Source organism: Pleurodeles waltl, chromosome 9, assembly GCF_031143425.1.
Source record: "Pleurodeles waltl isolate 20211129_DDA chromosome 9, aPleWal1.hap1.20221129, whole genome shotgun sequence".
NCBI lineage: Eukaryota > Metazoa > Chordata > Amphibia > Caudata > Salamandridae > Pleurodeles > Pleurodeles waltl.
This window is the reverse complement of record NC_090448.1, coordinates 466,850,640-466,864,204: the sequence shown is the minus strand read 5'-3', so window position 1 is coordinate 466,864,204 and position 13,565 is coordinate 466,850,640.

Below are 13,565 nucleotides of genomic sequence, written 5' to 3'. Positions count from 1 at the left end.
TCACACTCCTCCAGTCTTGCAATCACTCCACTGGCTATATATAGCAAGAAAGGCACTGCTCAAGGCACTTTGCATTGCTCATAGAGCCTCCAACAAAAAGGTCAGCTGTACCTAGAATCTAAATTCAAGCAATACAAACAAATCGGGAGATTTCACTCCAAGCTTGCATCACTGATTATCATACTATCTTACCATAAGAAATCTGTAGGAGGGACTGCTTTCTCAATACAAGCCGCCAAGCAGTGGAGCTCACTGCTAGCCAGCATTCGAAGCATCTAGGAGCATATGCGCTTCAGACGACAGTTGAAAACATGACTATTTACAACACAACTACAGTAACCACATCCCGGCCACAGAACCTGGAAAAATACAATCGTACCCTCAAGCACAATCTTTAGCTTACAATCCACAGATTGGAAACAAACCAACCAGCAAGCTACTTTTGCTAAGCCGGCATGTTAAGAAGGGCTGACCTATGCTTTGTCGGGGTGTTATATAGTTATGTAAGTTCATACGTAACATTTATGGCCCACTCTTATACTAATATCACAACATCCAGAGGTCTGCAGCCAATTGTAACTTACACCTCTTAAAATAATTTAAGGCAAATTTGCTGCAAGGGTTGCCTACCACCAGTACTGCGCAGCCAATAAAGCAGACATAGAATATCTGAAGAGATCTGTCGCACACTTCCAGTCAATCGGAGGACTTTTTTTGGTCCATGACTGCATGTCCCAAATCTTCACACACTATGGCAGCTTCTTTCATCTCACAATTACTTTCAGATATGAGATGTTTGTAACAATGCACATCCCAGCAGATCTCTCCACTTCTCTCCCCCTCTAATAATGCCAGCTGTGGCCCAGAACTATACAACACGGGCAGATTTGCTGAGTTTGCAATGGGGTTTGCTCACCTTTGTGGCACATACCCAATGCTAAGCTATTTTTGGTGTTTATTAAGCTATTCAAAGCTGCTCAGCATGCCTTTGCATGGTTTAGTAAATACAAAGTATTGCAAAGCATCAGATAGCACTTGCTTGAATTACCTTCCATTGGGAAGGCCTTCCATGGGTGGAGCATGGGTGTTGCCGTGCATCCATCCATGGATTTTGGCACATTTCCAGATGTACTAAAGCTGGTAAACCTGGGAATGTGTCAATATGCTATTCCTTCTCTTCATTACTTCCTCTTTCTATACATGTTGCATTGTGCAACACACATAGAACAGGCATTGTGGCTATTAGCATAGTTTTTGCACAGGAAGGCGTCCCTTCCAGCCTAAAAACAATCCTCCCCGTAACACAGGCACCCTTACACCATGGCACAAGGGTTCCTGCATTGGTGCTAGGCAGCATATAGTGTACCAACGCTAGAAAACAGGAGAAATGCACCATATCTTTGTCAAAATGGTGCATTTCTGCTCTCACCCATTCATGCAACACATCGCAGCAAGTTGCCTTGCTATTTTGCTCGAAATGTAAGTAAATCTGCCACAAGGTTTCTGATTGAACAACCCAGTGCAGTAACCAGCTAAGCAGACTATAATCATAAGAAATACCATGAAGGGACCTGCAGCGATGTTCAAAGCTGCCAGTGTACTGAAAGATTTTATACTGCACATCTGTGTCTTTCACGCATCATCATCCGCTACACTGCTATGAGCTGTGTCCTATAACATGATAACTGCACCTCGGTGGCTATCATGCATTACATTAAAACACTTCCCACATAGGATCACAAAGAAAACACCCTACCAACCACACACCATCCTACATGGCTTAGCTTACTGCCATGTAGTTAATAGCTTCAGTGTCACCCATAGGAGTAGTAAGCACTATACAAATGTGCTATACAATGCAATATTTAGCATTTGTGCATCACCAAGATTTGTTTTGAGCCTGTTAAAATCTTTGCTTCCATCACACTTCAGAATCATAAAACAAAATGGGCATGATTCACAAAGCTAAACTTAGATGGAAAGTCTAAGGGCCAGATTCACAAATGTCATTTTAGACTAAAAGTCTAAGGTGCATATTTATACTTTTTTAGCGCCGCATTTGCGTCATTTTTTGATGCAAAAGCGGTGCAAACTTGCAAAATACAATTGTATTTTGTAAGATTGCGCCGTTTTTGCATCAAAAAGAGGCGCAAATGTGATGCTAAAAAAGTATAAACATGAGCCCAAGTCTAAGTTTAGACCTAAAGTCTAACTGTACTATCAGTAAAGTACATGTATTCAAAACCCACAGCCTGTAGATGTCAAGGACCTGTGTATATGTAGAGCAATCCTGGAAAGATGGCTAGGACAAAATCTCTGCTGTAATTACTACAACTGCCAAATAACATATGATTGAATTCTTAAAAATTGCTAATGTAACTGAGCGCAGCAAAACGTAGATTACCTGGCATATACTTCCTACAGATATTTCAACACGGATTGCTGTTTTGGACTACTGGATGACATCTCAAAGCGCTACTTGTATGGATGCTGCACCACAGTCACTACATTTAGTTTTTTTAGTAATCGATTTTTGAAAAGTATTCTTTTGCATTTTAATCATGCACTGATTTTAAACAATTAAGCGGGTGATTAATAAATGTCAATTTATCATTTTTCGTATTTTATCATTGAAATGTGCAAATATGTGTGCAAGTGTCTTGATTCGCCTACACTCTGTCTTCTGTCCAAAAGTACCACCACCCATATATCTCCTCCACAGCCACCAAACCCACACTTACTTCACCCTTCACTCCCCATTTCGTGGCACATGCTCTTCTCGGTTGTATGCTGGAACAATTTTCCACTTCATTCCACTATGTACGATTAACTTAACTTAAAAGTGATTGATTTAAAAATATCTTGGGGAGCCAACTGTTAAGTGTTTACAGCATCTGGTGCTGGAGTGTTATCTGCTCCTGTTATACTGCTTCTCATTTTCATTTTTATTATTTTAATCTACTTACTTTACTGCTGTGTAGTTTTCAATAGACTGTGGCACTTTTTAAGTAGTGTTGGGCTACCGTCCTGACGTTTGTGTTGTGTTGGATATAGTTTGGCATTTAATATAAAACCATAACTTAAAAAATAAATACTTTAAAAACATATACATTTTACCCAGAAAATAAACGACCAGACATATAAAAACAAACTCGTTTAAAAGAACGAAGAACAAACCTCTTGAAGTCTATCTGATGATATCACAAGATGATTATCACGTATCCCTAGATGGACTAGGTTAATAAAGTGAAATTTAAAAATATTAATGCTGTATGTTGGCTGTGCCACAAATTACCCAGAGTTCATAAGGGCAAAGTACATGGCAGTTGCGCCTGATACATTAGGACCAAATTATCGTTACTCCTGGAGAGATGAATGAAAGCATGGTGATGCTTTCGAAAAATCTTCAGACCTCAAACCCGAGTACACAAGACATGCAGCTTAAGACACAGCAAATATTCAAATTTTTCTTCTATAGAGGCCCACTTTAAATACAATTGGGCAGAATTCCTTTTCATACTGTAAATATTTGGTTACATAGAGGTAGGTCTATGCTATCTACCTTGAGAAAGTGTCCAAGAGGGTGGGATTATTCTCCAAGGGCCACATGTACGAAGATCCGGTTTTGCGACTCGCAAACAGTTTGCGAGTCACAAAACCGGATGTACAACAGTGTCAATGACACTGTTTGCGATTTGAAATGGGGTCGCAAATTACCTACCTCATGAATATTCATGAGGTAGGTCGCAATTTGTGACCCCATTGGGAATGACGTCACTCACAGGGATGGTGGCCTGCTGGGATCAGCAGACCACCATGTCGGTGACTGCTTTTAAATAAAGCAGTATTTTTTTTTTTTTATGCAGCCCGTTTTCCTTAAAGTTTTCTTTTCATTTTTTCAGAGCAGGAAGTGGTCCGTGCGACCACTGCCTGCTCTGAAAAACTGTTTTCGCACGTATTCACAAAGGGGAAGGGGTCCCACCAATTTGCGAATTGGTTAGCACCACTTTGAGACTGGACCTAACTGCGATTGTTTTGTGACCGCATTCGTGGTCACAAAACAATCATACATTGGACTGCGACTCGCAATTAGCAAGGAACGCCCCTTCCAAATTGCGACTCGCACACCCTTTTTGCGATTCGGTAAATAGATTACTGGATCACAAAATAGGGTCTGTACATACCAAAATGTTTTTTTTTTTCCTGTCGCAAACGGTCTGGTTCTGCGAATCGGGCCATTTGCGACACGAAAAATGGTATCTACATGAAGATTATTATGTTAAAGGGATGCACTTAATATCCTGTAATCAAGCATAAAATACTTTTTTCTAAATTGAAAAATAAAGGCAACCCTGGTTGATATTTGCCTTACTTCTCTTTCAGGACTAATAAAAAATACCCAAAAGGATGCAGAATTAAGTGTAGGTGCCAGTCTGACATTACCACTATTTGTAGAATGAAATGCATCTTTGGGTCCATTTTGAGCGCAAGGCTTCATTTAATAGTAAACAAATAGCACACGATTTCACGTGTAAGAAACCATAACTTTGGCTGTGCCATTATGTATCACAGGAGTGACATAAAAATGTACTTAACAAAACATATATGTGCCTTAACGTTACTAATTGTAAAGTGGAGCATCTAAACGTATTATTGAAGGTGAATTCACTGTAGACGATTATTAATTCATATATGAGTATTCTAATGGTGATTTTAACATGTTGACTTGTAATATGTGTGAATATTTATATTCACAAACTTTGCATAAGGTATTATGGTGTACTTACATATTATCCTGTTTATTAATAATTATGTTACAATTGTAATTGAAGATGCACATATAGTCATGTATTTCAAATGTGCATTGAAATGCTGTGTTAAGTTAGCTTAACTAAAAGGCCTGAAATGTTGATTTGTGTGTCTAACCTTCAACATTGCAATATTCTTTATTTGCAGGTGCACCCCTCTGAGTCTACAGTTAATGAAAGGCATATTGTGTGTCTGAGATAGTAGGATATGAGAGGAGGTTTCGGCAAGGACAAAGAGAGAGCTAACAAACTGGGAAGAAAAAACTCCTATTTGTGCACCATGCTGATAGAGGCTCTCAATGTGAATGTTCGATTCATAGGATGAGAACTTGAATGGAGTTGCCAATTTCAACTGTGCAAGGAAGATGGAAATTTACTGTTGTTGGTGATGTGGATTTCTCAAAGGTTCTGTAAGCTTTAATCAATATTCACTTAGTTTTGACAAGAGCAGATTCCCTTTACCCTTTGACAAGAGCAGATTCCCCTGAGACATGGGGGGAACAGACCTCTCTACTCTTTGTTGAGTGGCTTTGTGCTACACAATACCTTCCTCTCAGAACTTCGACTGAGGTTTCTGCTATGCTGACACTTTCCTAATATTTCAACCATTTCCTATATTGCCTGAGAGATAATTAGGATTCCCCTAGAGCTTAGCTAGAATGTTTAGATTAAATTAGTTTTTTCAAGTGATTAGGCAAGAGGACCGTGACTGGTATACTGATCACCAAATTCTATTTCTTATATTTTTTATTGCTGCAACTGAGATTCTCTTTTTTTTCATTATTTTTATTGGCATTTTCAAAAAAGAACAATATAACCACAGATATTGCAGGTGCACATACACAGTTAATGTTTGAGCAACACAGATGCAGTTTGATTGATATTCAGACTTTGGGCCCGATTTAGATCTTGACGGCATTACCACCAAGCTGTGTTGGTGGCGGGCCCGAAAAGACCATCACATCAGCAGTCACCCACCCATCCGCTACATTTAGATGTTTTGTGGCTATGCCAAAGCCCGTCACAATGGAGTGTACTCCTTTGCTCCAGCTGCATCCCACACCCAACGCTGCAGACTCCAATACTGATGATTAGCACTTTGTCGCTGTCTTGAGGAGGGCATCCTGCCAAGCATTTTTGTGTCACACAGGTGTGCTGGTGGTGTGTCAGCGGTGGGCCCATGATGGCGGGGGTCCGTTGTGGGACTCGTTGAGTTCAGTATAGTACTATGGCTGTGGCAATTGGTTGGATGCTAGTAGCTCACACCGGTTGTAAATTGGACACATGTGAACACCTGCAAAACATACTATAAAACACAATGCATTTCAGACCATGATCCTTTGCCATCATTCTGCATTCTTTGAGCACTAGATTTGTTTAGCAAAAATTCACAATGACAGGGATGAGAAATCCCTGTTTCATAGAGGGCGAATTGTCTGTTAAGGTGGATGAAATCATTAGAGTGGAGCCAGAATTGTTTGGAGTATAGGTCCAAAATATTACTATTTCCCATAAAAGGCAGCTGTGGGCCAGAATAGTTGACAGAGTGAATGTTGTAGCTAACAACCCGTGCACACAGGAGGAGAGTAGGAAGAGGTGGAGCGACCTGCTAGGGAAAGTCCATTCACTGGCCTCCTAGCATCACCTGGAGCCCCAGAGGACGGGTGGTGGTCCTCCTATCCCCGCCTTACAACTCTTTCCCTGGGATGAAAAGGTTTTGCTACTCCCTATCCTGAAGGCTTGACTGGAATCCCTGGTGGGGTGCAGACTGGTAAGTTACACCTATGTATATTTCTCTAATCACTAATTGAGTCCTGCCCCTAAGTTAGAAGTTTAGAATGCTGCCACAAACTTAGCAACACAGATATAGTTCATTTTGACTAAACAAAATATGTTGTGTCATATACATTACTAGCAGCATGGTTGTAGCTCTCCTTCTAACATAATGCAATATGTATGGCCAGGTTGTCTGTAGTTCCCCATAGATCATCCCCTGCATGGGCTCTGCCCATTACTGTCTATCAATGTATGTTGTTGTCCCTCAAACAACAGGTCCAAAACTACATCCATTTTCACAGGAAAGTATAGTGTTTCTAAGTGGTATATTCTCTGCGTTACATCAAATCTACATGTGTGTACAAGTTTCAAACGTGTGTTTATCTCCAATATAGTCAATGAAAGTGATATGTGTAACTTACTTTTCAAACAAGTATTGTCTATCGTATCAGATGACTACAACTACAATGAAGCTCTGTTTTTGGAGCTGAAAAACAGTGGAATGTAATGTTCTTCCACCGTCCTTTACTTCATATGTACACACATTTCAGAAACCTGTGCATTTGACATTGACCATGTCATGCAATGGATTAAAATGTCACTTGTGTATCTCAACCATGTTGACACATGCTCATTGCTACATTGAACTGATGAAAATACTTACATTATTCATTGTCTTTTGAAATCAAAATATCCCAAAATGTTTTGTGCCATGCTAATAGAATTAGTAGCCACACACAAGTCAAATTTCACTGTCCGTATGATGACTAATTACAATTTTATGTGCATTATGAACCACTTTGTATCCAATGTATTGCAGCCAGCTGGGCTTTGGAATGGTCCAGTACTTCAATCTACTCACCACTGTGTTGAGTTGAATGTCTGTCACATGTAACCAACAAATATGAAATAACACTTTTGCATTTCAAGACATCTCTAAAAGGTCAGCACTGGAGTTGTCATCTCTGTAAATAAGGCTGCATGTGTAAAATAATGAAAATAACACAAATGCCTAATCAGTCAGTTTTAGGTTGGCTGTTTTGTCGACAAAACACATGATACGCACAAATGATATATTATTTACTAATTCTCTGTAACCTTCACAAGTCCAAACACCCGCTCAGTGCACCACCTTCCGCTAGCCAAGATACATCCACCCTAGCCCAGTAACAAGTCTTCTGTGAGGACTCCAGTGCTGCAAGTCAGGATGACCACTATCCAGCTGGTCCATCTGGTCTGTCTAGCCGGACAGCTCCAGTTAGTCAAACTCGGCTCATGTTATGCCAGGACCCAGTGGTTTCGGGCACACTTCCTCAATGGCACAGGATAGTGGGGGTTGGTCTCACGGGAGGCAATCTGTGAGCCAGCCAAGGGAGGCCACTGGGGTTTTTGTTAGCCAGACCACCATTGATCAAATCTTGGTATCAGTCCAACAGTCCTAAGACATGATGGGCACAGTTAAAACTGAGCTCCAGGAAATCAAGGAGATGCAGAGGGAGACCATCTTGGAACTAGAGAACCAAAATGAAAAAGGGGCTCCTTTACTGGGGTTCTATTTGACCTTTCCCGTGTTTTGTGCAGGGCTTTTCCTGCACCATCTGCCCCTGTCTGTGATCCGTCCACATCTGGGCAAAGTACACCGCTGCCAGCCACAGACAGGAAGGTACTGCCACAAGAGGAGCCTGCTCCTACCACTCCTGTCCCAGCACCTCTACCCCCTCCTCCTCAGAGGGGACGGTCATCTGGACCAGCAGGAGAGGATGCCAACACTACCACCTCCAAGAGGCGCATAACCTAGTTTTCTCATTGTATGTTCACAATTCACTCTGTGGACTATTTCATGGGCACATTTACCTTTTCTCAGGACAGTTATATTTTGGGCATTTGAGCTCAAACTTTTTTTGGGTCTACTACCATGGTTCCATCCATCAAGGTGGACTCTTTTTCGATTATTTCATCTTTTTATCAGGCCTGGGTGTAGAACTCCACTCCGCCGGTGGAGTTTGCAGAATTTTGCGCAATCTCCTCTAGGCAGAGTAGCGCAGACTTCCCGAATTCCGCTCTCCGGTGCGGAATGGAGTTTGTTTGTGCTCATGAGATTGGGTTTGGCACTTTCTCATGAGCGCAACGATTCTCCTGGGCCACTAGCGAGCAAGCACAAGACTTCTTGTTCTCCCACGTTGCTTCCACCCATGCCAGCAGTAAAAAAGGGCTGCTTGCAAGCGCCAAATCACTTCTGAAGTAGATTTTCTACTCCAGAGTCATTAAATCTTGTCAAAACAAACTTTTAGGACTAGATATTTTTTTCCAATGGACCATGCAAGTTGCTTTTCAAATGTGAAGCCTGTTTTTTCCAAACAGGAAGGAAGTGTGTCAGAGACTTCAACTTCCTGTTGCTGTCCAGCGAGCTCCTCCCAGTGCTTTGTCCATCCCCTGGTCACTTTTCGCTTGGATTTCGAGTTGGAAGGATCCTTCTCTTTGATTCCTGGATATAACTTTGGATTTAAGGACTTTTTTTGTGAAAGCACACAAGTAAGTTCTAAAACTATTGAATAAGGGTGTTGTTGTTTGTTTGCTTGGGCATGCACCAGTATTTATTTGTACTTTAATTTGATTTAAAAAATGTATAGTGGTGGGTAGCCTGGAGTTTAAGTTTAGGTCTACTTGTGATTTATTTTGCACTTCATTGATTTTTCACCTTTTGTAAAGGAAACGTGTTGCACAGCTCAGTAACTTTTCTACATGTTTGCAACATTTACAATATTATTTTAGTATGTGGCTTAAATTTCCAAAGGGCCATTTAGGCCAGTCAACCCAGGCCAGTATAAGTAGTCATCAGGGCATGAAATAAATGTTTCAGTGGTATATGTTTTTAAAGCTTCATTTAGGGCAGGGATGGCATTGAATTAAATTTAAAATGTTGGCTATTGTTTGCATTTATTTTTTATTTTTGCAAAAAGTCTACATATTGTGGGGTGATATTATTTGATGGCGTAGGAGGATGTTGTCTGACCATGTGTCTGGCAGCCATTTTGTGCATGCAGCCAGTGTTCCTTTGCCATAAGCTTGCATGTGTTCTTCTTTATTATTCTTGCTCCTTGTTTTTGTTGTTTGAACAGGTGGCTGACAGGCAGCCATTTTGTGCATGCAGCCAATGTCCCTTGCCATTGGCTTGCATGTTTCTTTGTTCTCCATGCTTCCTCCTTGCTCCTTGTTGCTGTTTGACCATGTGGCTGGCTGGCAGACATTTTGGCCATCCAGCCAGTGCGCTTTACCATAGGCTTGTATATACTCTTTATTCTCCATGCTTTCTCCTTGCTCCTTGTTGTTGTTGTTTGACCATGTGGCTGGCTGGCACCATTTTGTGCATGCAGCTAGTGTCCCTTTGCAATAGGCTTGCATGTGTTCTTTGTTTCTCCATGTTTCCTCCTTTCTCCTTGTTGTTGTTGTTTGACCATGTGGCTTACGGGCAGCAATTTTGTGCGTACACTGAGCAGGCAGTATGTCTTTAACATAGGCTTACATACAAACATCATTACATTTTCATGTTTTATTTTAATTTAATTTTTAGGCCATTTTTTATTTCATGTTCTTAATTTATATTTGTATTTTCATTTTTACATTTTATTTTTGTTTTTTATATTTTTTACTATTTCTCATTTAAATTTCTTATTTTTTTTGTTTTTCTGTTTTATTTAAATTTTATTTTTTTACCATTTTTTTTATTTTATTTAATTCTACATTTTGCCTTGATCCATCCATCCAAACCATTCCATTCCTCCATCCATCGATCCAGCAAAGACACAGAGCTGCATTACAGCATTCATTTTGTTAGGTGTAATTCCATTTCTTCCAAGACACTCTGGATGTGAAGCACGGCAGACAAAGCAACAGCATATTTCATTTTTTTAGTGATTATTCCATTTCCCCTTGCCACCATAGGTTATTTTATTTAAAGGATTATTCCATTTACCCAAGCACCTCTCTCTGACTACCCCAGGTGTCTCCTAAAACAGACTGAGATAAAGCAAATGTTTGATTACATACTAGGTATGATACATAAGTAATCAACAACACTAAGATTGCATTTTTTCTGTACTATTTTCAACCTGCTGCAACATTACTATCTTTCACAAATTACATGTTTTTCTTGCTTGGCTGTTTTTATGTGTACAAGAGAAGAAACCCCACATCACCTGTAGTTCTGCCAGAGAAAAGGCGTTACACTTACTTTGGTCCACAGGCACCAAACTCTTTCACTTGTGCAACTTTGTGCCACTGCCAACCTAGAGCTAGTTAAGATGGTCCCAAAGAAAGTTGCTCCAAGAAAGTGGCCATTGAGAAGAAGCAGCTTTCCACCAGTGGTGTGCAAACTGCAACCTTTTTTGGGAGGCGTGTGCCATCCACACCGGCCTCTTGGGAGGAACCAGGGAGCACTCCCACATCAACAGCACCACCCAAACCCAAGCCCAAGACTATGGGGGTCATTCTGACCTCGGCGGTAAAAGTCGCTTACCGCCGGCCAGAAGGCCGCCATAAAACCGCCGCGGCCGCGGTAAACCGACACGGTCATTCTGACCCGCAACAGGCAAACCGCCAAAAACCCGACATCCTCAAAAATCCGCCACACCAAAGGTCAGCGAAAAAATGGCGCTGACCAAACCTCCACCGTCACGCCAACAGAAATACACCCATACCATTCCGACACACAAATCCACGCGGCGGTCTTTCAAACGCGGTATTCCATTGGCGGTACACACCGCCGCGGTCAAAATACACACACCCATAGAAAACTCAGCCACATTGGTCAGTTCGAAATACACACACCTGATACACATACTAACACCACTCCCACACACCCAACACAATATAAAACACCCACCCACATCACCCACAAGCCCCTACGACCCGAAATCATTGACGAAGGCTAGAGACAGAGCACAGAATAGAGAATCCCACAACACAGAGGCACACAACACCATCACCCACACAGAATCCACGCACCAAACACCACACACCACCACATGCACAACACTCATCACCACAAACACCACCCCACACCTCAACCACACTACCCCATGGCACCCCAAAGACACCCCAGGTTCAGTGACGCCGAACTCAGGGTCATGGTGGATGAAATAGTCCGTGTAGAGCCCCAGCTCTTCGGGGCACAGGTGCAGCACACCACAATTGTCAGGAAGATGGAGCTATGGCAAAGGATAGTGGACAGGGTTAACGCGGTGGGACAGCATCCACGCAATCGGGAGGACATCAGGAAGAGATGGAACGACCTACGGGGGAAGGTGCGTTCCATGGTATCAAGGCACAACATTGCGGTGCAGAAGACTGGCGGCGGACCCCCACCTACTCCCCCAGAATTTACCGCGTGGGAGGAGGAAGTCTTGCACATCCTGCATCCTGAGGGCCTCGCAGGAGTAGGCGGAGTAATGGACTCTGGTAAGGCAAATCTTCACTACTGCTTCCCACCCCCACCCCACCTGCATGCCAAATCATACCCCCACCCTCACCCCCTCCCCCATCACACCAACCCCTAGCAAAAGGCTCACCATCACAACCCACCCATCCCAACACCAAGCCCTGCATGCAACCCCAAAGCATGGACACCCATCACCAAAGCATGCCCACTGCACACACACATCACCCCCACAAGCCACCCTCACAAAAGCCCCCACAAGGAAATGCCTGCACATGGGTACACGCATACCCACCCATCACACGAAATGCCACACACAGAAGCAATAACCATACCTTTATACCCCTGCAGGACCCGAACGCCCCCACACCGCAACAGAGGGTCCAGAGATGTCCATCCCACCCCCAGAAGAGGCCCCCAGCGATGACAGCAGCTCTGTCTCCCTGGAGCCAGACGACCAGCCCGGCCCATCGGGGACCTCTGGACAGTCGGTTCCCCACAGATAGCCACAGGCTACACCAGACCCAACCCCCTCTGGGAACACCAGCACAGCTCCCACCCAGCGGGCCCATGCCTCTGTCTCCAGGGCACGTAAATCAGCAGTGTGTCCACCACTACAGGGCACCCAGGTTGACCCACCACCCCATCAACAACAGGGACCTGGGGGCAGTGGTAGTGGACACACCGTCCAGGGGACAGAGGCCCAGGAACACAGGGGAACTGGGAGGGCTGCTGTGCGACAGGGGGGGGACAGGCCCGGGGAACCGACTCTCCAAGAGACCCTCTCCTCCATCATGGGAGCATACCACCACTCCCAGGAGACGATGGCGATGGTACTGGCCCGGTTCCAGGAGATCCAGGAACTGCAGGAGGCACGGTACATGGGGTTCAGGGAGGAACTGAGGAATATCGGTTCCGCAATGGGGACCATCGTCCTGGCCCTTACCCAGATCGTCACCACATTGCGGGACCATGTGGCACCCCAAAGGGCCCCTGTCACTAGCCCAGGCCAGGAACAGCCTACCACCTCCGCCGGCGCTAGTGGACAGGAGGCCCCCACACAACGACAGGCCACCAGAACCCCACCTCCTGCAGAAGAAGAACCACCCCGCAAGCGGAACCTGAGATCTCACAAGAAGACAGAGTAGGATTGCAAGACCACCGCCAGCCTAAGATACCTCCTGATGTCATCCCACTGTCCCACATTGTCACCCTGTCCAACCTTGAACTGCCCCTGCTCCATCCTTCCACAGGCATATGGACAATGCACCTGTGCGACTGAGAACTGGACTCTGCCATGGACATTACTCCACCCCCACCCATCCCCGCTTCCCAATCATTTACCTATATGTAGCACTTAAAATAAATCACTTATTCCACTTAAATAAACAGGAGTCTGCTTGTATTCTTAACAAATGTATTACACACAACGGTTCAATAAAGTCCAGTTACCTTGTGATGACAACATACCAATTTCAATAAGCTTTAGTCCATGGGCAAACAAAGCTGAAGTCAGGCAGTGGGTCATACAGCTCTGAAAAGGGAAG